Source organism: Puma concolor, chromosome B3, assembly GCF_028749965.1.
Source record: "Puma concolor isolate L17-30 chromosome B3, mPumCon1.1.hap2, whole genome shotgun sequence".
Classification (NCBI taxonomy): domain Eukaryota; kingdom Metazoa; phylum Chordata; class Mammalia; order Carnivora; family Felidae; genus Puma; species Puma concolor.
This window is the reverse complement of record NC_141672.1, coordinates 17,273,517-17,301,171: the sequence shown is the minus strand read 5'-3', so window position 1 is coordinate 17,301,171 and position 27,655 is coordinate 17,273,517. Positions and strand designations below refer to the sequence as shown.

Sequence of the window (27,655 nt, the reverse complement as noted above, 5' to 3'; positions counted from 1 at the left end):
AATCTGGTGTTTATGGTAGAGACAAGGCCACCTTCAGCAGAAGACCTGCCCTCTACCAGGCTGTGCATTCACCACAGTCCTTCTCCTGCCAGAACCATCCATGGGACATTCAAAAGACACTGATGTATGGGCCCTTCTTCACGCCAGTGAGATCTGAGTCTCTGGGAATTGGTGTTTAAAGAAAAAAATCTCTTCCAGTTATCCTAATGTGTGGCTAAGGTTGAGGACCAGCTAAAATGCAGGGTTATGGGACAGCTGAGTGGCTTGGTCTTTTAAGCATCCGATTCTTGATTTTGGCTCAAGTCGTGATCTCATGGCTCATGGGTTTGAGCCCCATGTCAGATTCCACAGTGACAGCACAGAGACTGCTTGGGATTCTCTCTCTCCCTCTTTCTCTTTCCCTTCCCTTCTCCTCTCCCTCTCTCTCAAAATAAATAAATAAACATTTTGAAAAAGTAAAAATAATAAAATGCAGGGTTATGCTGTGTATATGAACATGATATAAGAGTAGACCCTGAATTTTAATGAGAATTCATAGAGTTACACCAGTTACACCATTTCAACAAGCACGCCTCACATTTAAAAATGAATGCCCTATTTGCTTTTTAGCGTGTATTTATTTTTGAGACAGAGAGAGACAGAGCATGAAAGGGGGAGGGTCAGAGAGAGAGGGAGACACAGAATCCGAAACAGGCTCCAGGCTCTGAGCTGTCAGCACAGAGCCGGACGTGGGGCTCGAACTCACGGACCGCGAGATCATGACCTGAGCCGAAGTCGGCCACTTAACCGACTGAGCCACCCCTTTGCTTTTTAAACAAACACCAAGAAAGACTTTTTTTTTTTTTTTTTTTAATTTGAGAGAGAGAGAGAGAGTGAGCATGAATGGGGGATGGGAAGAGGGAGATGCAGAGAGAGAATCCCAAGCAGGCTTCACACAGCCCAGAGCCCAACGCAGGGCATGAGATCAGGACCTGAGTCAAAATCAAGAGTCGGTCACTTAACCAACTAAGCCATGCAGGTGCCCCAAGAAAGCCATTTTTAAAAGCCGTTATTAGAAGTGTGAGGAAAAACCAGGGAAGGATTAAAAGTTAACTTGAGTTTGCCATACTGCTGAACAGAACTAACTAGCACTGACGTTACCTCTTCTTTTCACAAAAGAAGATGGTGTGGATTGTCCCAACCCCTGCAGAGAATTGACATGTGTGCTCGGTAGTGGGGACAATACAAAGCCAGAGTCACTCGGTGATCCTTTCCAGGATTAGTTAAGTGTAGAGCATTAACGCGTCTGTAACAAGCGGTTTATACGAACAATTGTAGCACGGTGGGTAGGAAAGCTATTAAAAACTGAGAACACGAAGGGGGAAACCTGAGCCACGTGTGTCAACCTGAGGCATGTGGTGGGATGGAGGGTGGGGTCAGCAGGAAAATGCGGTCCAAAGAAAGAAAGGAAAAAACTGGCATCTGCCATCAAGGACAATGGACACCACCCAGGTTGACCTTGAAATGAGTATACAATACTCCACACCAGAACAATATACAGCCTTCTTTTCAATAAAATTCGAATGGAGAAGACACAACATGCATTTCTCGATAAGCCACAGCTTGTGCAGTCTTCTCTAGGGAGTTGCTGGCAACACTGACTGGATTATAACTCGGGCTATTTTCGTCTTTGGAGAGGCAAGGTGGCCTAGAGAAGAGTCCTGATTCAGATGGCCTGCATCCAAGCCCTGGCTCTGCTGCTGACTCTCCAGAGGCCCGGAATGTGTCACTTAATTTTCACTTTTTTCTTTAACTTGCCAGATGAAATGAATAAAGTCTATACAAAATTATTCTATGGGGATTAAATGGAAGGGCGTGATTAAAGGGGTTTGTAAGTCGTAAAATTTTAGTAGTGATTATTATGGCTATCTACGAGGACATCTCTCCATTTCCTGGAATTCTAGCAACTGGAGAGATAAACAGTATAGCACAGGTGCTTAATAAATATTTACTGAATGTGCAAAGCAAGAATGATGGAATATGCAGAAGAAAGGGGAAGGAAGGGAGGGAGGGAAGAAGGAAAGAAGTATGGGGGGGGAAGGATGGAAGGAAACAGAGAAACTATTTAAAACAATTTGAATCTCTTGTTTGAATAAAGACTCATCCATCAAAAGTTATTGAGCCTTTCTCTTTGCTGTGCACAGATCTTGGTACTACGATTGAAAAGGATGAAAGGATGGGTGCCTGGGTGGCTCAGTTGGTTGAGTGACTGACTTCGACTCAGGTCATGATCTCATGGTCCGTTGAGTTTGAGCCCGGCGTCGGGCTCCGTGCTGACAGCTCGGAGCCTGGAGCCTGCTTCAGATTCTGTGTCTCCCTCTCTCTCTGCCCCTCCCCTGCTCACTCTCTGTCTCTCTGTCTCTCTGTCTCTCTCTCTCTCTCAAAGAATAAACATTATTTTTTTAATAAAAAAAAGAAAAGGATGAAAGGAGGGGATCAAAAGAACCACAGACACCACCCAGTGAAATCTCAATTTTATAAAGCAGAGGGCATTTAGTGATTTCATTTTCTGTTGACATACTATGAGATTATAGGGTCATTTCAATATCCTTGCACAAGCATAGTGGAATTAGTGTGTGCTGAAATGGACGGTGATGCCAGCACCTTGAGTCCTCACCATTTCCAAAATAAATCACCCTTAGAAAGGCAGAAATCCACTTCTCCTTTCCACTAGGATTCTCTAGAGTTGTCCATCTCAAAAGGCTCAAAATAAGTGCTCAGAGATTACAACACCTTGAATTTCTAGAAACATGATTAAAAAAATTCTTCAAATCTCAGGACAAACAAGATGAAATACATAAAATACCCACTCCCCCGGAAGAACAACAAATATATTATTGCTTCTGGGAAGAAAATATTTGGGGGAGTCTCAAGGATAAAATGCACAAACAATTTAGAGCAAATCTGGCGCACAACCCACTGAGGTATAATGCCCTGTTTTCATGTTGCATGGGGCATTTTCTCTCTCCTCGAGCCCTTTCTCCCTGAAATCTTCCATGACTGATGCTATTAAATGACCTCCCAGGCACACTATTCTTTAACAAGGTCCTGTTTGAACTTCAACAGCCAGACCCCTTGGGTGAAGGGCAAAGATGACCCACGAAACATTCAACTCAATTCTATAAGAAATAATAGGATCATGCAATGGGGTTATGGGATATGTAAACTGATTGATGGACTCAAAACTCTTGCTCTGGCCTAGCAGGAAGGGTTTTAATATTGGAAAGAACACAGGATATGAGGTCCAAAAGCCCAAACTTGGGCGGTTGTGTCTTCTGCTGATTAATGATCTAATTAGTCTAAGCAAAGACCTCTTCTGTATCTCAATTTTCTCAACTGTCAATGGAATATACTTTTGACTACTCCCTACTCACATTACAGAGTTACTGTAATGCTAAAGAAAAAATACAGCTAACAGGTCTTAAATTATTATAAGCATTGTGGATTCCTTATTACTGTATTTATTACAGCTTTTACATATGATTTTCTTTCTCAGCTTCCATTAGTCCTCTCGGTTTCTTGGGGACAACAAGAGAATTGCTCCTGGTGCTTCAGAAATCTTGGTGAGCCTGCACTGATTCTGGTGTTACCACTCCTCCCTGTCACTGGTTTATGGCCACAAAGGTGAATTATGCCATGTGGTATTTGTAGATTGCATTTCAATTGTCGAAGGACTTCTGTTTAACTTCGCTTTGCTTAAGTCTGTTTCATACATCTTGGAGTTCCTTATCCAACTGATATGCTATGCCCACTTTTTTCTATTTGCTATATTTCAATGGCCTTTCCCTATTTCAGTATCTCTTTCTCTCTTGGCTCCTGTTGTCACCTCTGAATTGAACATTTTACATAGAATCCTCAAAATACAAAAGGAAGGACATGCTCAATCACGGATTGAGTGGCTTTAAATTGTCAGACACTTGATGGAATGTACTGGGATTACTTCTGGCTTCCATAAAGACATGGGTACTTTCAACTACTCCCTCTCAGTTTTCCCTTTAGAAGAGGCAGAAAGTGAAAATGGAACGATATTTGAGCTACGTTTACAAAATAATAAAATTTTACTTTATTTTTTTTTTAATTTTTTTTTTCAACGTTTATTTATTTTTGGGACAGAGAGAGACAGAGCATGAACGGGGGAGGGGCAGAGAGAGAGGGAGACACAGAACCTGAAACAGGCTCCAGGCTCTGAGCCATCAGCCCAGAGCCCGACGCAGGGCTCGAACTCACGGAGTGCGAGATCGTGACCTGGCTGAAGTCGGACGCTTAACCGACTGCGCCACCCAGGCGCCCCAAATAAAATTTTACTTTAAAAGGACAGAGGAAAACATTGCAGGAGCCTATAGAACATTGATTCCACACACACAAAAAAATCCTTTGATCAATAGCAATGCAGATCCTAAACCAACCTTGAAAATACTTTGGGGAAAAGTCATTAGTAAGTCTTTACAATATTTTTTTTTAGCTCAGAAAATCGGCATTCCAATTACAATATCTTTTGGTAACAAGTACACAAACACATTTTCACAGAATACCAAAATTCACCCCCTCCGTGGTCTCCGACACTGCGAGTGGAATTATAAACTAGTGAAGTCTTTTAGGAGCTAATTTGGCAGTATGTATCAAAATTACAACTATAGTTAGCTTATGACCCAGCAATGCTCCTTTCCATGTGCCCAAAGATATGTATATAGAAATGTTCTCTGTATAATTTGTTGAAGAAGCAAAATGAAAAGGGAAAATACATACTCGCCAGTAAATAACTTATCACACAAACATTTTATGGCACACTCCAGAGGCCTAGATATACTGACAGGAACAGATCTTCAAGATACACTGTTCAGTTACCCAAGTAAGTCTGACAATAATTGTATAATATCATCTTAATTAAGCTGTATACCTATGTGCGCACACACATACACACACACACACACACACACACACACACACACACTGGGAAACTGACAGCATACGGAATCATTGGCAATGATAGGAGTGGAGGATGGGAAAAGATAAGGGGAATTTTTATGTTTTGTTCGCTTGTCTGTATTTTGTATTACTCCTCTATATTTTGAATCATGCACAATGAGAGAGTATGCCTATATCACATATGTAATAAGACACAAATACTTTTAAAATAAGTGTTTTGTCATTCTGGAATATGACAAGGAAAGAAAAATAAATACTAGGAATATTTTAAGTTCCCTTATCTGATTCCCTTATATGCATTTTGGTTTATTTTAGTTTTTGAATGTACAATACAGAAAGTATAACTCTGGTCATATGTAGACTTGTAATGCAAATGTCTCAGGGATGCTCATATTTGTTCATTCAATAAATATTTTTGAAGTGGAACATCCAAATAAATAGTTGAGTGGATGAAAGCTAAATATCTGTACTTCCAAGTGTCTACCAGCTTACTAAGAAGTTTACATCCTTACAGATTCATCCACAATCTCCAAATCCAAAATTCTTGGAATCACTAAGAGGATACTTGGACAACCTAAATGGCCCCCAGCCCCTTTGCTCTGTGTTCTCTTTGATAAAAATCTCACTGAGTCTCATTGAATGTGAACCACTTCCCCTGTTTGTGGCTCTCTGGTAGACCACAAGGGAGTGGAGGGGCATCCGCGCATGTCATTGGCAGAGCCCATAACTGTGGCACTGTCCACACTGTGCCTGCTGGCTCCTCCACAGAAGCAGGGCCCCCCTGGGCAGCCACAGATGGAGGCTTCACACAGCTGCCTTCTGCCCTGCCCACAGGTTGCCTGTACCCTTGCCTCTGTCGTGTTCTTCCAGGTTTCTAGTACCCTCGGACTTGCAGATGTATCCCGACCTTCTGAAGTTTGGGAGGGTGCACATCATCTGTTTTCTCGGCTGACACTGCTTCAAGTTTCTCACTACCTACTTCTGGATTTTAGAACTTTCCAGGCACTCAGGAAATCATTCCATTCTTCTACTCGACTCCTTGTATAAATGAACGGGAGCTTTCTTGGAGTTTTCTGGCTAAAAGCTTACGTTAACTTGGCATCACAGCTTTGAGGTCCATTTAACTTTAGAAATCCATGAGTCTATTGTAACTGTGGCTGAACCAGTTCTCCAGGGACCACGTAAAACCAATTTGAATATTACAGATTCCAATTAATCTCAGGTTTATATAGTTACTGTCTTTCCAAGTCTTATTTTCTGTTCTTAAATTGTAATATTGTCACCTGATGGTGATGATGATAATGATGATGATGGTGGTGATGGTGAAGATGATTTCTAAGGTCTATTGAGCCCTTCCATAGCTCCACCCCTGTGCTCCTACTTTAAAAAATTGTATCATTAATCTCCGCAACAACCGACTCAGGCAGATACTGTCAGTGGAACCATTTTACTGTTGAGAAACAGAGTCTTGGTCTGATTAAACAATGGTCTGAGCCAGAACCTGCACCCTCAACCACAGTTCCATACATCTTAAGAAGGCTCTCAGCTGAAATGGAAGAACATAAGTGAGAATCGATTTTGCCCTTTGAAGTTTTTAAGAACAAAGCCATCAAATCACACAAGATGGCATATAATGGCTCATTTGTGTCATGCCAACATTTGTAAACCAATTGTACTTCAGCTGCAGAAAAGTATGTCCACATGCTATCTTTAAACACCAAGAGGCTATTAATTTTTCTTTTCAGGAAAAAACAAAAAAGGCAGAGCAGAAAGTGGAGCAAAAGGAAAATGTATGTTAAGTCTTCCCTGAGGCTGGAATCGGTAGGTAATGCCTCTCTACGCCCCCGAGAAAATAATAGGAAAGGAACTAAATGTACTCCTAGCTGTTGAAAGAGTTGCAATCTCAGAAGCTTGCTAAATATAAGCAGTAGGCTGTCTTCTACCCGATCTTGGTGAGGGTTTAATTACACAACTTGCAAAGCATCATTAATGCTAGCCAGGGGGGAGCTCGCTAACTGAGAGAGACCCCGGCAGTTCACTTCCACCACAGATTTCAAATTTTTTTTTTTTCATTTTTTCTTTATCAAGTTGGGACTCTAATGGAACCTTCCCAGGCACTCGTCTCTTAGTAACTCTTTGAACTTACAACACCGGAGAGAAATGGCATTGACTGAACTTTCACGATGGCTGACTCCAGCACCAATTAATCAGGTCCCTCGAAAAGAAAATTGGAACAGGTAGAGCTGGAGACCGGCTTCCAGATGCCAGAGTTGGAATCATTATTCTGAAGTAGACTCCTCCTGCAGTTATAAACCAGTAAAGAGTTTTTTTTTTTCCTACACCAAACAGAAGGCTAAGATAATAATCCTTATTTATCTATTTAATGGGGATGTTGAAAGGTTTAGTTAGATGCTGTTTGTAAAGTGTTTGGGAGACGAAAACCACTATATAAGTGCTAAATATGATTATTATCCGACCTAGCACTTTTATGTGAACATTTTGTTCTGGTTTCTTCCTCTAAGAAGTCTATTTCAGGGCAGCTTAACACCTCCACACAGAGCTTTCAGAAAGGTTTCCATGCTGAGTGTGTTGTGAAGCCGAAAGTCCCTGATCATTCCAGACAAAAATTAAGCCCCAGATATAAATCACAGACATTTGAAGGCATCCTCAAAATGCTTCATAATTCATAACAGAGGTCTCATTAATCTGAAAAGTACAGTGTAAAATCAATGGAAAAGTCAAACAGAAAAATGACTAATGTCACGACTTTGTCAGAAGAATCACACAATCCCACATTAGCCATGCCATCTAACACTGGAGGAAGGTCCCTCCCAGGAAGGAACATGAAAAATTAAAGTCACTTGGGCATGAAACCGTCCACCCAGAAGTTTTCCCTCTACAGTTGCTAAAAAGCTTCAAAATAGTCCCAATTTTTCTGACTCAATCCTTATTTCATACTTTGAATGAGTCACAAAATCCTTCCAACAGCCAGAAAATATTTTTGTTTGGAAAAGTGTAATTAAAGAGACTCCCCTTTGTTTGGAAATCTTTTGTGTTGCATATGCAACCTGTCCCATAAAGACTAACGTTTCATCTTTTGAACTGTGTAACCTGTAAAATGTATCGGTGGGGACAACGTGAGACAATTGAAGAGTGCCCCAGTTGGCGTCCTCTGCTCTAATTGCTTTAAGTGAGTTAGAAAGTCTGAGAAAAACCACCATCGCTCCCATTGCAATCAGCATCCGCTGCTGTGCAATCAAGCTCAAACGTTTTGCAGGTGTTTTAGGGACTTTACTGGGGAATTTTTGACATTTCTGGATAAGGTGTCAAACTAGGTCAGGATCGAAGGAGATAAAAATGAAAGAGAGAGTAAACCCCTAGCAGTTGGCTAATATTGCATCCAATTAAACCAATGACAGATGTTCACTAGAAACTCTGGGGGTGGAAAGATACACACAAATAAAAGAAAATAAAAATAGCCGTCATAATTAAAAAAGAATTTAGTTGGTTTGTGTGGGTGGGGGTGCATGTGTGCTGGTGCATGAGTGGGTGTGAGGATTAACAAGGTTTCTAACAAGACCCTTCCACGTTGTTTTTGAAGAAAATATCATCCCGTCACCATCTGTATGAAAAGTATCTGTGTTTATGATACTTTATTTTCTGCAACTAAATGCACTTGGGCCAGTTTTATTACGTAGAAGTGATCAGCATTTTAGGGTGGGATTTAAGTTGGTACAAAATTTCCAGAGGGGATTCATTAGAAACAGCTACAATGGCAAAAGGGAAACAGAAGCCAGGGTTATTCATTCTGGCCATCATCCAATTGCTCTCTAGAGTTCTTGCTATAAAAAGATAAGATATTATTGCGGATGAAATTATTCCCACTCCCAGGTCCTCATCCAATTTTCTATGGTGTATGCCGAACCATCCACTTTCTTAATAAGAACTATGGTGAAGGAGCAAAATATTAAATCCCTAGCAGCCCGAATTCCAGTTCTCAACAATCACGAGATATCACTCTGCCCTAGAAACATTTGGCTCTCACTTACTTCCTGCTAGTTGTTCAGCATCAGGAAAAATTATCCAAAGCTTGGAAACAGACAAAAAGGTGGTTGCATGACCCTTAATCACACACACTGGAATATGCTTTAACAGCACACCCAAGATTATTTATGTCTCTGAGGGATTTGCTTTTCTGTTTACTTACTATTGATTAGGTCCTAGAGTCTGAAGTTGCATGCTAACTTATTGATTTTTATCTACAGAGATGCAAATAATTTGGTCAGGCAGAGAAGACATTCCTAAATGATATAGTTTTATTGCTCTGCAGGGCATTAGGCGGTTTTGCCTTTAATTTAGCAAACACCTTCAGTCTACTTTTCCTGATAGACTTTCATATACCCTGACTCTCAAAGGTTTCTTGAATCAATTTTTCTATTCTGCTGATTCACTCAATAATAACTCAGACAAATACATGTCGGCATATATTTACTCGATATTTATGTGAAATTCAGGTTTTTAAGTTTTTGAAAATTATACATTGACAATTTTGGAGGATGTTCCACTGACATGTCCAGATGAACTCAACTACCAATTAAAATACATTTTCTGAGAAGTGCACCTCATGGGCTCTTCTAACCTGGGGAGATATTGTCTCAGTTGCAGAAGTGAATCCCAGTCCTAACCTCCTGCAGATGCTATGTGTATGCAATGGAAAGCTGCATGCTTTCCATGTGTCTGTGTGTCTGTCGTGAAGAAGATTCCGTACTTCTCCTCGGATAAAGGTGAAATGTTTTCTTATCTCCTAAGAGCATTGGTAAATTAAGTTAAAAAATTCTCCCAAGATAAAGACGGTGTGCTCTGGATAAGTGTTTGCATGAATCTAATACTCCCAGCATCTCAAGAAAATAAGGATGCTGAAGTTAGAATACCTTAACGTGCCAGACTTTTAAGAAAAAGTCTTCTTATAGAAAATAAAAGCTCAGAACATCTTTGAAAAGAATTTCAGTTCACCTAATTAAGATGAATCTTTGGATTGGCTTGAAATATCAGTTTAAAAACAGCTGTAAGTGCTATCCCTTATCAGCATGATATACAACACAAGCATGCATTTTGTCTTTTTATAAATTTTTTTTTATAACTTTATAAGGTTGGGTTTGTTTTACCATCAACAGACTACAAGTATGAATGTCTCTGAGTTCTCACGTTTACTTATTGCTCGGCTAAGATAAAAGTATTTCCATTCAATATTTAAAATAAAGAAAATATAAAATTATGTGTTTAAATCATAATCTTGATGAGTATTTTTTACATTTACAGTACTTATATATTTTAAGTTTATTTATTTATTTTGAGAGAGACAGAGAGAGAGAGAGGGCATGCATTCAGGGGAGAGGCAAAGAGAAAGACGGGGAGATCTGAGCAGGCTCTGCACTGTCAGCACAGAGCCTGATGCTGGACTCGAACCCACGGACCATGAACCATGAGATCATGACCTGAGCCGCAATCAAGAGTCAGAGGCTTAACCCATCTGAACCCCCCAGTCACCCCAACAGTACTTATATTTTAATTCATATCTGATTAAACATCATCCCTTAGATCCTTAGGTAACTGAAACCCTTAATCCAATGTTAAATTGAGGTAATTAATATATAATCTTTGAATATCAGGATAGTGTTTAAATATTAAATAAGATGCAATACTGAAATGCTGCCACTATCACGACTGTGTATACAAGATGTGGATGTATTTTTGTTTTTGAAGGATGAAGAGAGTAGTTTTGTCTTGAAGTATCAGACTGTTCCAATACAAAATTATCATAAAGGGCAAAATAAGCATTGACAGTAAGCAAGTTGCAAAAAAGTTTGAGTGCAGTGAATCTTACCTGTTTTGATTTGCAATAATTGCAAATGACCATGGAAAAAGGAATGAAATCTGTCAACATTTTGCAGAGCTGACTCATTTTGATGGGCTTGTTTGTAGCTTATTAATCTTTTACTGCCAAATATTATATTAATGCAAACTAGAATTATTTTCTCTATGTTAAAATGACAAATGATCTTGCAGTATTTAGTAATCTCAAAGACATAGTAAATAATAGTCTTTACCTTCTCTGTCAATTCTGTATCTTACTTTCTGTGCTATGGCAAACTTTTATGTCTATAATCTGAAAAAAGAAAAGTTCTTTGCTACTCAAAGAGTTAAGTTTCCTTCTAATTGTTTTATATTCTATGTTTACTTAAAGTATTGCACACTCACTTTGATCAGCTGGAAATCAACCTAATGTTCTCAGGACCCCTGATCCTAGCTTACTCAAAAGACCAAATCTTTTTTTTTGATAAGTCTATTGATTCTGCCTCATCAAAATCAGACTCTATATTTAATAATTATGTATACATTAATATCTTTTACATGTTAAGCTAGATTGCAGTGAGTAAGCACACAGATTTCTTCTTTCACTCTATATAAAGAGAGATGCTAAAAGTAATTTGACTTGGTTGATGTATTCATATTTCATTATTACTCCAACAATTATCCTAAGAATTTCATAGGAAGAGTTTTTCAAACCAAAGAATTATGGAGGTAAAATACGATGATTATAAATATTTCAGAGATAATAAATTGCATAGATTTGTCAATCCCTTTGCCATCCTCGGCATGTTTTTATCTTCAAAAGAGACACAGATCAGATTCTTACAACCCAATGGAGAATTTCACTCTCTTCTGTTCTCATATTATTGGTTACTGCAATAAATTAACCATGGCCATTGGGCCTTTCATCGGCAGATGCTTGAAAGTTCTGTTATAAGTTACGGGCTGGAAATTGGGTTTTTAACAAGGGACAGTCTTAGTGCCTCCATGAAAAAGGACTCTATCAGGTGCTTTTAACTATTGGTATTTCAAGAATCCAACCCCAGGGAACAGGCTTTGAAGATTGAGCTGGAATCACTTAGATAACCCTGAGATTGTCCAAGTTAATTCTAAATTGATTCCTAATTTCCAAAAGCCTCTGTCATTCATGGACAACAACTGCTGACCCCAAATCCAAAAGATCAAAACTTGATTCACATAGTATAAAATGAGTGGGTGAGGGAAATCTCATTGTAGTTATTTGTTTTAGAATACTTTGGTATTGGTTTTGTGTTCTATTTCCCTATGGGTAAAAGAAGCTCTTTGAATGTCTCTAGTCCTTAACCTGCAAATGGCATATTGCTCCCTCTGGCCCCTAAATTTAAAAACAAACAAATAGGGCTGCCTGGGTGACTCAGCTGATTGAGTATCTGACTCTTGATTTCGGCTCAGGTCATGATCCAGGGTTGTGGGATCGAGCCCTGCGTCAAGTTCTGTGCTGAGTGTGGAGCCTGCTTAGGTCTCATTCTCTCTCTCTCTCTCTCTCTCTCTCTCTCTCTCTCTCTCTCTCTCCCCCTCTGTCCCTCTCTCCCTTTTGTGCTCCTCTCTCTCTCTTCCTAAAACAAAAGGAAAACATACAAACAAACATGCACACAAATACTATTCTAAGTCTCATTACTTTTCTTAGCAATGCAGTTATTTACCAAAATTTGACCTCCTTGTTAACCATTGGATAAAACTGATTCAATAATCAAGGCTATATGTGCAGTAACATAGTTGGGAATAAATCTCATGATAATGGGATATGACAAACCCATCATTGAGGCACAGGAATTGTACTTCCTATGTAGAACGGAGGCCCACAAAGTTCTCCCAGGAATCTGGGACAATATCTGCTCTGTGTTTTATAGGGTCTGATATAGACAGGCAGAACCTAATTCGATATGGCAGACTTTGAGCCAGGAGTAATTCTACCAAATTTATAGGAACGGCAGTATAAATGGATGTTTTAGGTTTGCATTTGCTTTCTTTGACACGCTATATAAGAACCAGCAAGAACGATTAAAAGAAAGAAAAAAAAAGCTTCAAGAATAATAGATGTTATTGAAAATGAAATCTGAGACTCCTTATGAATTTTCCAGTCAGAAGTTAATTCTCTGCCTTTAGTTCTTGTTCAACCCTGTGAGCCTCTGAATTAGGTGATTGACAAGGAAGCTGACTTATAATGGTCCTCAGTAAATTGGTCCACCAAAACCAGAATGAGGTCAGCATTTTTTGTAATCAAAAATAATCTTTCAAAATTATCTATGATCACCAAGGGACTATTGAAAAATTATCCCAAATTTGAAAATAGGCAAAAATAATGGCTGCATATTCTTTTTATTGTTGTTTAATTTTTTTTAATGTTTATCTATTTCTGAGACAGAGAGAGACAGAGCATGAGTGGGGGAAGGGCAAAGAGAGAGGGAGACACAGAGTCCGAAGCAGGCTCCAGGCTCTGAGCTGTTAGTACAGAGCCCGACGAGGGGCTCGAACTCACAAACCATGAGATCATGACCTGAGCTGAAGTCAGTCACTCAACCCACTGAGTCACCCAGGCACCCCTGGCTGTATATTCTTTTAATGTCATGTTGCATCATTGTTCAATAGGCACTTCCAATTTGGATTTAATTCTCTAGTGGATTTTACCTGTATTTAATTTTCAATTTACTGTTGATTACGATCTGGACTCCATGAGGTTGCATGTTAACTTATAGTTTTCATCTTGTAGAGAGCCAGGTGCCATCAGTCCTGTACAGAAGGTAACCCCACACACCGTGCCCTCCAAGACTTAATCAGTTGTGTCCCTAACTTGGCCAACTATTTCCACATACCTTTCGTGACCCACTGTATAAATCTCTACTCCTCAAATGCTCTCCAGACTTGCCATTCTTCTGGTTCTCTCACTGATGAGTTAAAATTTTCACATATGTTCATGCTAAATGAAGTTCATAAGAATCATTTTATATGAGTCATTGTATATAGACACGGTCCGTGCTTTCTAACTTTTTGAAAATTATACTTGACATAAGCCAGTCTCTATTAATTGGGGAATAAATTGAACAAGCTAAGGTAAGCATCATTTCTCAAACAATTCATTTGAACTTCTCATTTCCTGAGACATCCACGGGTTTTGGCTCTAGTTTAGCTAAAATTAAAAAAATACTAATAGTAATACTCTTGCAAATAGCTCTTGTAAGATGGTTTTAAATCATGATTTATCTCCAATATATTATGTTCTTTAACTCACTAAAATATGTGCATGCTTGTTGATTCTGTATAAAAATGAAATAAGGGAAATAACAAAGAAATACAAGGGCAAATCATTGTCTTAGATGTTATATCAATGTAATTGCTATAGAATTATTAGTGGATTTTGTGATCGACTCAATCAAATTTATTATTCAGCCCAATACTCTTGTCAAGATACAGTGTCAAGGTCCCGTCTCCTCACACGAGAAGCAATAATAACTTAAACGGCCAAAATGAGACAAATCCTTCATTTGTCACACTTAGGTGAAAGGAACTCCAGTTGATGTATGTCAGGACTATGCTGATCAGTTCAGGTTTGAAAGAACAAGCAAAACCAGAACAAAGAGCCAACCCATTCTCTTCCACTGCAGGGAATAATGTCATTCAGCAGGAGGTATAAATATAGCAGAATGGCTTGGCTAGTTTACACAGGGATTACTAGTGGTCTTTTAGAGTACCCACATATAAATATGACTGAAAGAAAACCTTGACTTAGAACCAGATGTTTTACTAGTAGGCTCAGTGATGGATATATAATTTTTGCATATGTACCTTTATATGTCCAGCTTCAAAAAAATCTCCTAGCATCTCCTTTCATTAAATATTTGAAGATAACAAAGGCGACAGGAGATGGAAAAGGGCTCTAGGGAGAGAAGAGCGTGTGTGGCGGTGGGGAAGAGGACTTTGGCAAGCACCTGCCAGTCACTCTAGATTCAGCAAAGTGGCCTCCTGAAGGTTGTCCGTTGTCTACCTCATTTTAGATTCAAACACAAAACAACCACTAACTGTCTGTGTATTATATTTGACTCCCATTCATCTCTTCATGAGGCCTGACCGTGGACTGAAGAGCTTAACTTCCCTATTAGTAAAGGCAAACTACGAATTAAAGCCAAGTGACCACTCAGGTTGATAAGACATCCCATTGAACCAACGCATGATACAGCGTTTATTGCAGAATGAAGACTGTACCACAATGCAGAAAATAATTGACGTCTCTCTGGAGCTAAACATGTATAGAACAATGTGTATGTCATCACATTTAATATAATACAATAAAATTACTTTACTTTTGCTGTGATTGTATTGTTTTTAACAAAGTCTGATACTAGACCTGCTGTTGTTACTGCTAATCCTGTTCCCACAATTATGACTCCAACTACAGAAAGTCCTCGATTTTCATACCATAATAGAGCCCTCAGACATGTCAGATCACGGAAATGGAAGTTATAGGGAAGAAAATAAATTTACTCAAATGCATGATGCACCTGCAGCCACGACTCACTTTGTAGGTATAGCCATTGATGCTATTTTCCACCACTCATATACAGTCTTTAACTCTCATTCTCCCTCAAATTTAACTCACATCCGTTCACCTCAAGTCTGGTATGTGTCCAGTTGAGGTTAACGAGGCCCCATCATAGGCCACCTAATACTTTTACCTACATCTCAGTTATATTATGTTGCAGACCAATTCTTATCTTCACTTTCTTATTTCAAAGACAGAATTGTTAAAAAAAAATGTTAAATCAAAACACAATAAAATGTTCACATAATTTTACAAACCCTACGGTGTAAAAAGATGACAAAATGTCCCCATTGACACCTGGATGGCAGGCAGTGTCACTGTGGAATAGCTTGAAATAATTGGTTGGTTTTCTGGTATAAGAGAGTCTGATTTGGGTTTTTGAAAAGGAGTTTAGAGGTACCCATATATTATCTATAGAAGTGAAAATTATTTGAAAGTCAAAGATATGAAAATCAAAGACTACCTCATTTGCAGATAGGAAACCACTTTAGAAAGTTTCTAATCACGTGGTTTCCAGACTGTGATTGATTGCCTGGACCATTTTTATGAAAACGTGGGAAAGGAATTGGATTGGCAACTTTTTATTTTCCCAAAAAGAAAGTATCAGACACACACACACACACACACACACACACACACACACACACTTACTGTTATTTCCTAAAAGAAAGGACATTTTAGTTCCATAACTATTAGAAATAGTAACATTCAGGAAAAAATGTAACCCATAAATAAAAACACATTTATAATAAACTGAATTGTGTCTCAAAAAGATATGTTCAGATCCTAAACCCAGAGCCTCAGAAAGTGACCTCATTTGGGATAAGGATCTTTTTTTTCTTTCTTTTTAAAAAAATTTTTTTTTAATGTTTACTTATTTTTGAGACACAGAGAGTGAGAGACAGAACATGAGTGGGTAAGGGGCAGAGAGAGGGAAACACAGAATCTAAAGCAGGCTTCAGGCTCTGAGCTGTCAGCACAGAGCCTGACGCGGGGCTCGAACTCACAAACTGTGCGATCATGACCTGAGCGAAGTTGGGCGCTTAACACACTGAGCCACCCAGGTGCCCCTGGAATAGGGTCTTTTCAAATGTCATTAAGGTAAGGATCTGGAGACTAGTCCTGGATTCAAGTAGACCCTAAAAGCAATAACAGGTCCTTAGAAGTGACAAAAACAAAAAAGCAGAAACAACAGGGGGAAAAGACCAATGAAGATGAGGCAGAGATTGGAGTGATGACGCCAGAAGACAAGGAAGGCCAGGGATTGTGGGCAACCACCAGAAGTTTCTAGAAAGAGATAGCAAGGATTCTCCCCTCAGGACCTTGGAGGGAACAGGGCCCTGCCCATACTCTGACTTCCAACTCTTTACCTCCAGAACTCTAGGACAAATTGTTGTTGCTTCAAGCCACCAAATTTGTGGCAATTTGTTGTGATAGCCTCAGGAAATGAATACAACTTTTAACTGCAAAACGGGCAAAGAGACATACACTCACTATTGTCCTCTTTTTTTTTTTTTTTTAAATTGTAACAGTCATCCATCTTGTGATGCGTTGAGAATCAAGAATCGTTGTTCCAATGACCTTCCATACACCCCACTTGAGCACGGAGTCCAGAGAAGGAGACAGAAAAGGTTTGCAAGTTACAAAATCTTGCATGGACGTCTTCCATGAGGATCAAGGGGAAATCTTGGAAACCTCCCCTTACACAATGCTTGGGGAGGGCAAGCAGATGATGGGAGCATTAACCCATTCGCCTCAGGAGCATAGGAGGAAGAACAGCCTTTCTTTGTTCCAGAGATGAGCTTTCTCCATAACTGTTGTGAGTTAACTCTGTGACTGTTTTAGAACCTGGTGAGGTTGTCAAGCTTAGGACGGAGTAAACTTGCCTTCTGTAACTTCAAGCCTTTTCACAGCAAGCCAGGTATCAGGAAGCAGCCCTGAATTTGGTCCTGTTCCTTGTTAGGGGAGCTGAGGGACTATTTCATGTAGATTAAGGATAACAAAAGACTGGTTTTCAAAGAGCTATCAAGCTGGGGTTAACAGAGGTGGCCTGGCAGCTGTAGAAGTCTCTTCTAATTGGAAAAAGACAACCCAGGGGAGGTTTCATGCTAGCACATACACAAATTTATTTTGAGTGCTCTCTCTCTCTCTCTCTCTCTCACTCACTTTCCACCCCCCCAAATCCCCGCCCCATCTGTTTCTCCTCTCTGTCCTTCAGATTTCTTTTTGGCTACTTCTTTACTAGAAAGATTTAGGAAGTTGTATTTCTGATGATAACACAGAGAAGGCAAATAACGTTTGCTTTCTAATTAATTTCTAAATAAATGGAAGGATTGTGTAGTTCAGGCAAAGGCTTTAGCTAAATGTTAACCAGAGATTATGAAGGTATCTAGAAGGTATCAATTCTAAAACAAAACACTAAACAAAATTCTAAAACAAAATACTCAGAGGAAATGGGACATACTGACTAAGACAGCAGGCTCTGGACGTAACTTGCCTGGATTCCAACCCTGACCCTTCATGTCCAGCTGTGTGACCTTTGGCAAGTTGCAAAACTCTCTGAGCCTCATCTGTGAACTGAGCATAGCAATGGTAGCCACCTCTAAAGCTGACGTGAACATTAAATCAATTATATCCAGTAATGTGCTTAAAATGGTGCCAGGCGCATAGTAGGTGCTCAACAAATATTAACTCTTTCTTAGTTCTGAACAGAGCCTTGGGACTTGGTTCAGCAGCGATTATTATAGCTTAGATTTAGAAAATAAAACTTCCAGTGGAACCAGGAGATTTATATTTTAAAAACCAGGTGTAATTGGGTATATTCTTTCATGTGGTTAATAGGATTTATTAACCCCTTATGTTTGTTTTTAAAATAATTATACAAATTAAAATTGTGTTACAGAAAAGAAAGCATAGTGTATAGCCACTCTTTTTCTTATCTTTCGCATGGACCCACTCCAATGGAAATCCAATCTCAGATCATAAAATATGACCAAAACGCTAGCATAGAACAGGTAACTCAGAGAGAATAAGTCCTTTCTTTTGAGCATCAAAACCCCCAAAACATGATGGGAAAAATTTGAACAATAGATTATGATGTGCCTGTGTGTCCAAGTAAAAAGTTAAGGTTGAATTGATAATCCTTCCCGTGCTAAGCATCTACACCATTTCTGCCCCAAGAGTCTATGGCTATTTGCAATGCAGCTTCCTTGGCTTGAAGTTGGTTTAAAGCCCTGATTCCCGTGGCCTGCCAGCCTGATCCATGGGATACGGATGGCTTTCCCACACACGGTCCTGCAGGGACATCTGGCACAATTTCAAAGCTTAAAGATCCTGTTGGGCCAAGTCATCACTGTCACGGTTCTGTCATTTTTGCCAGAATCTCTCTTCTTTTGTGTTTGCAATTATCCCATTTCAGCTTCCCTTAGACAGCAGGCTTTTTATGGAGATGTGATCCTATTCTGGTTGGTGCATTTTTGTTACCATATAAACAGAGCTCCAGCTGGTGAATGGGGAATTCTCTAGGACTTCCTTATAAGTGACCTGTGTTAAAAAAAAAAAAAAACAAGGGGGGGGGTGCTGGGTGGCAGGGATGAAACCGTGTGCAAGTTGAAATAGATATTGATGGTGTTTGACCTCTACAAAAGGTATTGAGGGAGTACTGAGGATCCGTAGTACTTTTAGTGTGACTTGCCATTTTATGCAACTTTTACAAACTGCGACAAGTTCTGTCTCAACACATTTCTTCTAACTGAGCCCTGTTAAACCTCAGATTCTGGAAAAGCATTAGAATAGACTGTGATTTCTATCTAGTGTGGTATACGTTCTTGAATCTGCCACAAACATTGCAGAGTTACTTCTTGGGGATGTTTATTTTGGCAATCACTGACCAATGGGCCCTAGGCTGGTTGTGTAACAAAAGTCAGTGCTAGTTTTAAATGTTGAGGAACTTAACAATGGTATCTCTCCAAGTGTTGGCCTAGGATTCCACTTGTTATCAGACCTGTTTAGCAGCCGGTGGCTGTGGTTGGTCAGCACACCAGAGATCAAGGGGACAAATCCAGCCTACTGCTTCCCTTGGTAAAGAAAATTTTTGGAAATAACAGCCTGGCCTATTCATTTACATGTAGTCTATGGCTGCTTTCGCATTACAATGGCAGGGTTGAGTTGTTGCAACAGAAACCTGTAGCCCACAAAACCGAATATGTTTACTATCTGACCCTTTAGGGGAAAAGCTTGCCCAATTCCTCGTCCCCAGCAAAATGATTCAAAATGCAGTAGCAAAGGATCTTCAAAGTGTGCAGGTGCTCTGAAAGTTTTCAGAAAATTGCTTTCCAAACTGCCATGGACTTCCCGAAAGGCTAACTTGAGAAAGCCTCAAAATTCACATTAGCCCTTCCAGTGAAGGAAGCCAGGAGGGAGAAAAAAGAGGGGGGAAGGAAGGGAAGAAGGGAGGGAAGGAGGGATGGGAGGAAGGTAGGAACAAGAAAGAAAGGGAAACACCAACAACAAAAAAGCATCGCTTTCCCCCAAAAGGGACATAGTGAAAGCTTTAATAGTGAATCAAGACATTACAAAATTCCTCCAGCCTTTTCCGGCCTTATAGCATTACTGTTAGAGGCAAAACTTCATCTCACATGGGCATTTTGGACTCCGAATATTCTGAACTAAGATAAATAGATAGTAAAATAAGATTGTGGGAGTAGTGACAATTTTTATTTCACAGCTTGAATTCTCCCATCTCCCTTCCCACCAGAAACAAAAACAAAACAAAACCCACCAAAACCACTGTTGTGAAATAATGCATCTCTCTTGAGACAAACCCCTTGAGAACAAAGCACAAATCGTTGATGGGAAATATTGAGCTTTAAAATAAATATTTTCATTTATTTAAGCATAAACATATGTGGGTTTACCTTAAAGCTACTGAAGCTTAAGCATCAAGGATCTTCGCTGGCAAGGAGCCTTTGCAAGTTCCTGGAAATGTGTTCGCAGAGTCATGTGTTTCTGTAAAAATTATTAAATTAATCTGGTAAAATCATTTATCATGTCTATACAAACTTGCCTTCTCCTTATGTGGATTAGTGTTCGATGGGCTGTGAACATTTTTAGGATCTATCCAAGGACAGTTGAGCTGGGGATCGGGTCCAGCATTAGGGGGAAGTATTTATGTGGTTTGCAACCACATCCATATACAGTTACATTTTTGCCAGCAGTCTGGTGGTGGAATGGATTCTGGGAGATCTTTGCCCATCCTCTGTACGGATTCATGTCATCCAGGGGTACATGTAAGATCATGATGTGAACTTGCCCTTAAGGACGTGGAAATACGTGGGTGGAAAAGAAGGAGTAAGGACTGAACTATACAGAGCCAAGTTGGTCTAAAGAAAATTCTTCCAATCATCAGACTTGAAAGATTATAAACCAAAGAGTCAGTTCTTACCCACAAATGGTTACTATGCAAGTTCTCACCTTTCAAGAAAATTTAGCGTAAAATAATCAAAACTGCAAGTTTTTTTTTCTTTTTTCAAAATTTTTAATGTTTATCATTGAGAGAGAGAGAGAGAGCACTAGCGGGGAAAGGGTAGAAAACGAGGGAGACAGAATCCAAAGCAGTCTCCAGGCTCTGAGCCCAACGCATGTCATGAACTCTGAGCGCGAGATCATGACCTGAGCCAAAGTCCAATGCTTAACCGCCCAAGCCACCCAGGTACCCTTTTTTTTCCTTTTAATGAGAGTCTAAGAAATAAAATTTATCAGGAAACCTGCATTTATTAATCTCAATCTTAAAACAGGACTCAATACGCACGTGTCTATAAGTAAACTCACATACCTTTTTACAACCCAATTATTGCGTGAAAAAGTTAAATTTTGACCAATGACAGTAAAGACTGAATTATCTTTCTGTTTTCTTTATAGAGCAAATACCACAATTTTTTTCCTATGAAGAAGTCATCAAAGACTTTACAGATAATTTAGAAAAAGTAATTATAGAGGCATGACAGGCAGTTAATTAAGAAAAATACCATGACACATATCTGGATTTTGTGATCTTTGTGTTGTCACCTTTTTAAAGTTTGTGATTTGTTATGACTTCTTTTCTCAGGCTAAATTCTTTCACGCTCACTCTCAATTATAGCTATATTTGTTGTATCATTTTTCTTTCAAAAGCCACCCATAAAGTTTGTATAAACTTTAGGGTCTTATAAAACATGGATCTACCCTAAGCATAAGCAATTCTTTTCAACTATTTCAATCTTCATCATTAGAACTTGTCATTAGCTGTAAACAAAATTTCCTTCAAACATCCAGAGTAATAGAAGTGTATAAAGCTGAATATTTTAAATGTAACCAGAATGCCTTGAAGGACTAACTGCAAAATATTTTTAAATACTCTATATAAAATCTGTAGGTGAGAAATTATCAATATTTTGTTCATATTTGCTGTGCATTGCTAAAATAGGTAAAATGTATTTTATCAGTTGTATTGTAAAATATTTCTTCCAAATACAGTCCATCTTTATTTTATTTTATGAAGTGTTTCATATATATTTACCTCCTCACACAAGGTAAAATTATATGCAAACTTTCAGACCAATCAATGTTTAGCATCATATAAATTATATTAAATGCATATTTATCAATATGGTCTTTAAAACATATATTCTTATTTTTATATTTAATTTATATTTAATCATTTTCTGAAGCTAAACATAAGAATTCAACACATGAATACACAGAGTAACCAAAAATATACTTTTTTCCTACTTGCTCGTTTCTAAATAATGTCCTTTGATTATACACTTTATTGTATTATTATTATTTAATGGTAACTAACAATTTAGTTTATCTTGTTTCATGCCTTTATACAAATTATAAATAAATTTTATTAAATCTTCAGTATTTTATCTTATTTTTAATACTTCATTTATCAGTTGATTTTCTGTGCTTTCAAAAAATAACTTCTTGGGGCACCTGGGTGGCTCAGTCTAAGCGTCCCACTCAACTTTTGGTTTCTGCTCAGGTCACGATCTCACGGTTTGCGGGCTTGAGCCCTGTGGACTCTGCCTAAGAGTGCGGAGTCTGCATGGGATTCTGTTTCTCTCCGCCCCTGCCCTGCTTGCATGCCCTCATGCTCTCTCTCTCTGTCTCCCTCTCTCTCTCTCTCAAAATAAATAAATAAATAAAATTAGAAAAAATAAAAATATATAAAATCAATAATAACACTTCTTAACAAATGTTTTAATGTGCTTACTTGAAATAAAAAATGAAGGAAGACTTTTTTCACACAGAATGTAGGTAATTTTTTTCAAACTGGACTGGCTAACCATTTGGTTAAAAACAGACATCTGATGTGCCTGGCTGGCTCAGTCAGTAAAGCATGTGACTCTTGATCTCGATGTTGTAAATTATAAAAACCAATCTAATAAATAAAGTATCAAAAATAAGATAAGATACTGAAGATTTAATAAAATTTATATATAGTTTGTATAAAGGCATGAAACAAGATGAACTAATATGTTATTTACCATTAGTTAAATAATAATAATACAATAAAGTATATAATCAAAGAGTATTTAAGAACTAACAAGTAGGATGTTTTAAGTTTGAGCCCCACATTGGGTATAGAGATTTAATTAAAAATATAAATCTTTAAGGGGCGCCTGGGTGGCGCAGTCGGTTAAGCGTCCGACTTCAGCCAGGTCACGATCTCGGGGTCCGTGAGTTCGAGCCCCGCGTCAGGCTCTGGGCTGATGGCTCGGAGACTGGAGCCTGTTTCCGATTCTGTGTCTCCCTCTCTCTGCCCCTCCCCCGTTCATGCTCTGTCTCTCTCTGTTCCAAAAATAAATAAACGTTGAAAAAAAAATTAAAAAAAATATAAATCTTTAAAATTATTTTAAAAATAGAGATAGACATATTCCATAAATAGACCTAAATTCAAAGCCCAGCATTTTGACAAAATTGTATTGAAGTTGCCACAAGTGGGATTGTCCAGAAGCAGAAGAAGGCTAGGATTCCAGATGTTTTCACTGGAATCCATCCGTAAGGAGGAGGGATTGAGGAAACAGGATTGAGGCTACAAAGAATGGGAACAGTTATGCAGGCCCATCATTGCCTAAGTCAACCAGCAAGGGAATTCTAGAGCAAGAAGCACTTATCAAAGTTTTTGACCAACACTCCAAAATGGCGGCATGACCACACTGCCCACCACTGGACAAGTCCTCCCTTATGTGGTTTTGTCCACCTCAAAAGCACTTACAAAATAAACACGTTTTATAAAATAGGAAAAAAATGTTAGCAAAGGTGAAAATACATAAATAATAAAAATTATTTCCCAATTCGTTATAGTATATTAGGTTAAACAAGTGTCTCCAGGTGAAAACCTCACAGATAAAATGTTTATTTGATTAATTTTAGGAAAGCCTTTGGATACAAAGTAACAAATTATTTTTGCTTTTGATGGACATTATCTTTTCATTCCCTCTACTTATTAATGGAACAAGATTACTCAGTATTTTTAATCTATAAAACATAAAATAGATTTTTAAAAATGATAGTGTCTTATGTTATTTCAGTAGTCAAACATATGTATTAATGAATATAGAAAGTAAGTTATTTTAAATACTCACTTATTAATAGCTGCATTTTTTTTACTATTTTAATGTTTAAAATTTATTTATGACATTTACTTTATTTATGGTGTTTGGAGCAAATGTTTATTAATAATAATTGTAATGATACCCAAGACAGAATACATTTTTTAAAAAACATATAAAAAATGTTTAGAACCTATGGTTAGAGGAATATTTTTAAAGCACCTTCTAAAATATTATATACACATATTTAATGGCTTGAGTAAACTTTAAAAAATTTTTTTTTAATGTTTATTTATTTTTGAAGAGAGAGAGAGAGACAGAGTGCAAGCGAGAGGAGCAGAGAGAGGAGACACAGAATCAGAAGCAGGCTTCAGGCTCTGAGCTGTTGGCACAGAACCCGATGCAGGGCTTGAACTGACAAACCACGAGATCTTGACCTGAGCTGAAGTCAGACGCTTCACCCACTGAGCCACCTAGGCACCAGTTGAGTAAACTTTTAAGCATAAAAATACATTTAGGATGAAATTTCAGTGGAGATGGTAATGGAGATATGTATGGAAAGACAGTTAAGATATAAAGGCAAATGTTAAAATAGAGCTTGTTCATCTATTTTTAATAGATCACTGTGGGTTTATAGTAATTCTGATTAGGTTCCATTGGCTATATTTTTAAGACATGATATAACAATTTTATTTAAAAATATTCATGCTTATAATATGACAGAACCATAGAGTTCCTCAGTATTTAATTAGGAAAAATTGTAGAGGTCAACTTGCAAATATGAAAGGAGGTACATAATTTTCAAATCGCTTTCAAAGGGTATCAGGCAAATCACCAACTAACAGCACTGGGAATGGGCGAGGTGGATTCTTCACTACTCACTGCCTACCCCGTTAGCCCTTCTCTCGACGAATGGACTTCATGATGTCTGACCATACCCATCACTTCCCAGGTCAGTGGAGGGTCCACAATGGCCAGAAAGACAGCATGACCCTTCCCCTCCTCAATACTCAAGGCTGTCTTTGCTGAACACACACTGCCAGTCACAGCACGGATGATATAAGCCTAAATTCAGCCATTTGTCAAGTTTCATTAATTCACATTAAAGAAAAAAATCATCTTCTACTAAGTGCTTTCACTTATCTTTTTAACTTCGGTGAAACCCGAAGAAGGCAGAATAATGGTTCTCAAATATTTCTATAACCCGATCCTTGGAATCTGTAACTATCTTGCATGACAAAAAGGATTTTGCGGATGTGAGTAAAAGTATGGATTTTTAAATAGTAAGATCATCCTGTATCGTCCAGGATGACCCAATCTGATCAATGAGCCCTTAAAAGCCTAAAACTTTCTCCAGCTGGAAGCAGAATGAGAGGTAGCAAAAGAGAAAGATTCTAAGTGGGGTTCTGAGATAAGGGCTTACATGCAGAAACCAGAGGTACAGGCTTTGCCCAGCCCACAGTCAGTAAGGAAAATGGACCTCAGTTCATTAACTGTAAGGAACTGAATTTTGTCGTCAACCAGAATGAGCCTGGAGGCAAATTCTTCCCCAGAACATCCCATAAGAACACAGCTATTGGACACTTTGAGATTGGCCTTGGAAGACCTGGGACAGAAGATTTAGTAGAGATATGCTGTGCCCAGATTTCTGACACACAGATACTGTGAGATAATGGATGGGTCCTGGTTTATGCTGCGAAATCAGTGCTGATTTATTACATGGCAAGAGGGAACTAATGCAAAATCCAATTTTCTGTACAGTCTTGCATTACTGACCCCTTACCTTTCACCTTCTGCCACTGCCCTCTTGTAGATCTGGGTTCTCTTATTTCCTCATTCTGAAACTTGCCTTCTGACAGTTCACAGAAGTCTCCAGAGCCAGACCCTTCCCCATCAAGGGTGCTTGCGTTTCCTGTTCCTGCTGGCTCTCCATTCCCATTTCCTCTCTCCTGCTATTGCCATCACACTTTGCTCTGGCTCCCATTTCATATTCAATACCCACTTCCTCCCTGCCCAGAAGGGCCTCTCACTGGACCCCATCTAAAGTAGGATGTTTTTTCACTGGATTTCTGCACCCCCTGAGAGAAGGGCTTATGTCTAGTTTGTCACAAGTGCTTAACAGACTGGACAAGAGGAAGATGGCGGCGTAGGAGGACGCTGGGCTCACCGCGCGTCCTGCTGATCACTTAGATTCCACCTACACCTGCCTAAATAACCCAGAAAACCACCAGAGGATTAGCAGAACTGAGTCGCCGGAGCCAAGCGCAGACGAGAGGCCCACGGAAGAGGGTAGGAAGGGCGGCGAGGCGGTGCGCGCTCCACGGACTGGCGGGAGGGAGCCGGGGCGGAGGGGCGGCTGGCCGGCCAAGCAGAGCCCCCGAGTCTGGCTTGCAAAAAGCGGAGGGGCCTGACGGACTGTGTTCCGACAGCAAGCGCGACTTAGCGTCTGGGAAGTCATAAGTTAACAGCTCTGCTCAGAAAGCGGGAAGGCTGGAGGACAAAGGGAAGGAGAGCTGCTGAGCCCCCGGACGACAGAGCTCAGTTTGGTGGGGAACAAAGGCGCTCGCCAGCGCCATCTTCCCCGCCCATCCCCCAGCCAAAATCCCAAAGAGAACCAGTTCCTGCCAGGGAACTTGCTCGCTCCGCGCAAACACCCAACGCTGCGCTTCTGCGGAGCCAAACCTCCGGCAGCGGATCTGACTCCCTCCTGCTGCCACAGGGCCCCTCCTGAAGTGGATCACCTAAGGAGAAGCAAGCTAAGCCTGCCCCTCCTGCCCCTGTGCACCTTGCCTACCCACCCCAGCTAAGACGCCAGATCCCCAGCATCACAAGCCTGGCAGTGTGCAAGTAGCCCAGACGGACCACCCCACCCCACAGTGAATCCCGCCCCTAGGAGAGGGGAAGAGAAGGCACGCACCAGTCTGACTGTGGCCCCAGCGGTGGGCTGGGAGCAGACATCAGGTCTGACTGCGGCTCCGCCCACCAACTCCAGTTATACACCACAGCACAGGGGAAGTGCCCTGCAGGTCCTCACCACGCCAGGGACTATCCAAAATGACCAAGCGGAAGAATTCCCCTCAGAAGAATCTCCAGGAAATAACAACAGCTAATGAGCTGATCAAAAAGGATTTAAATAATATAACAGAAAGTGAATTTAGAATAATAGTCATCAAATTAATCGCTGGGCTTGAAAACAGTATAGCTGACAGCAGAGAATCTCTTGCTACAGAGATCAAGGGACTAAGGAACAGTCACGAGGAGCTGAAAAACGCTTTAAACGAAATGCATAACAAAATGGAAACCACCATGGCTCGGATTGAAGAGGCAGAGGAGAGAATAGGTGAACTAGAAGATAAAGTTATGGAAAAAGAGGAAGCTGAGAAAAAGAGGGATAAAAAAATCCAGGAATATGAGGGGAAAATTAGAGAACTAAGTGATACACTAAAAAGAAATAATATACGCATCATTGGTATCCCAGAGGAGGAAGAGAGAGGGAAAGGTGCTGAAGGGGTACTTGAAGAAATAATAGCTGAGAACTTCCCTGAACTAGGGAAGGAAAAAGGCATTGAAATCCAAGAGGCACAGAGAACTCCCTTCAGACGTAACTTGAATCGATCTTCTGCACGACATATCATAGTGAAACTGG

The 27,655-nt window shown here is 39.5% G+C and overlaps 1 protein-coding gene across 2 annotated transcripts in view; it reads right to left on the bottom strand.

The window, feature by feature from the left end:
• The window catches only part of LOC147579782 (uncharacterized), a 366,915-nt gene that overhangs the window by 79,871 nt on the left and 259,389 nt on the right, over positions 1-27,655 (bottom strand). Inside the window, exon 3 of one of the 2 annotated variants that reach the window (XR_015252103.1) lies at positions 20,327-20,419. The exons of the other annotated variant lie outside the window; for it this stretch is intronic. The gene's annotated coding sequence lies outside the window, so the exon portion shown is untranslated. Of the gene's footprint in view, positions 1-20,326; positions 20,420-27,655 lie in introns of those variants that run through there. 2 annotated transcript variants of the gene reach the window in all.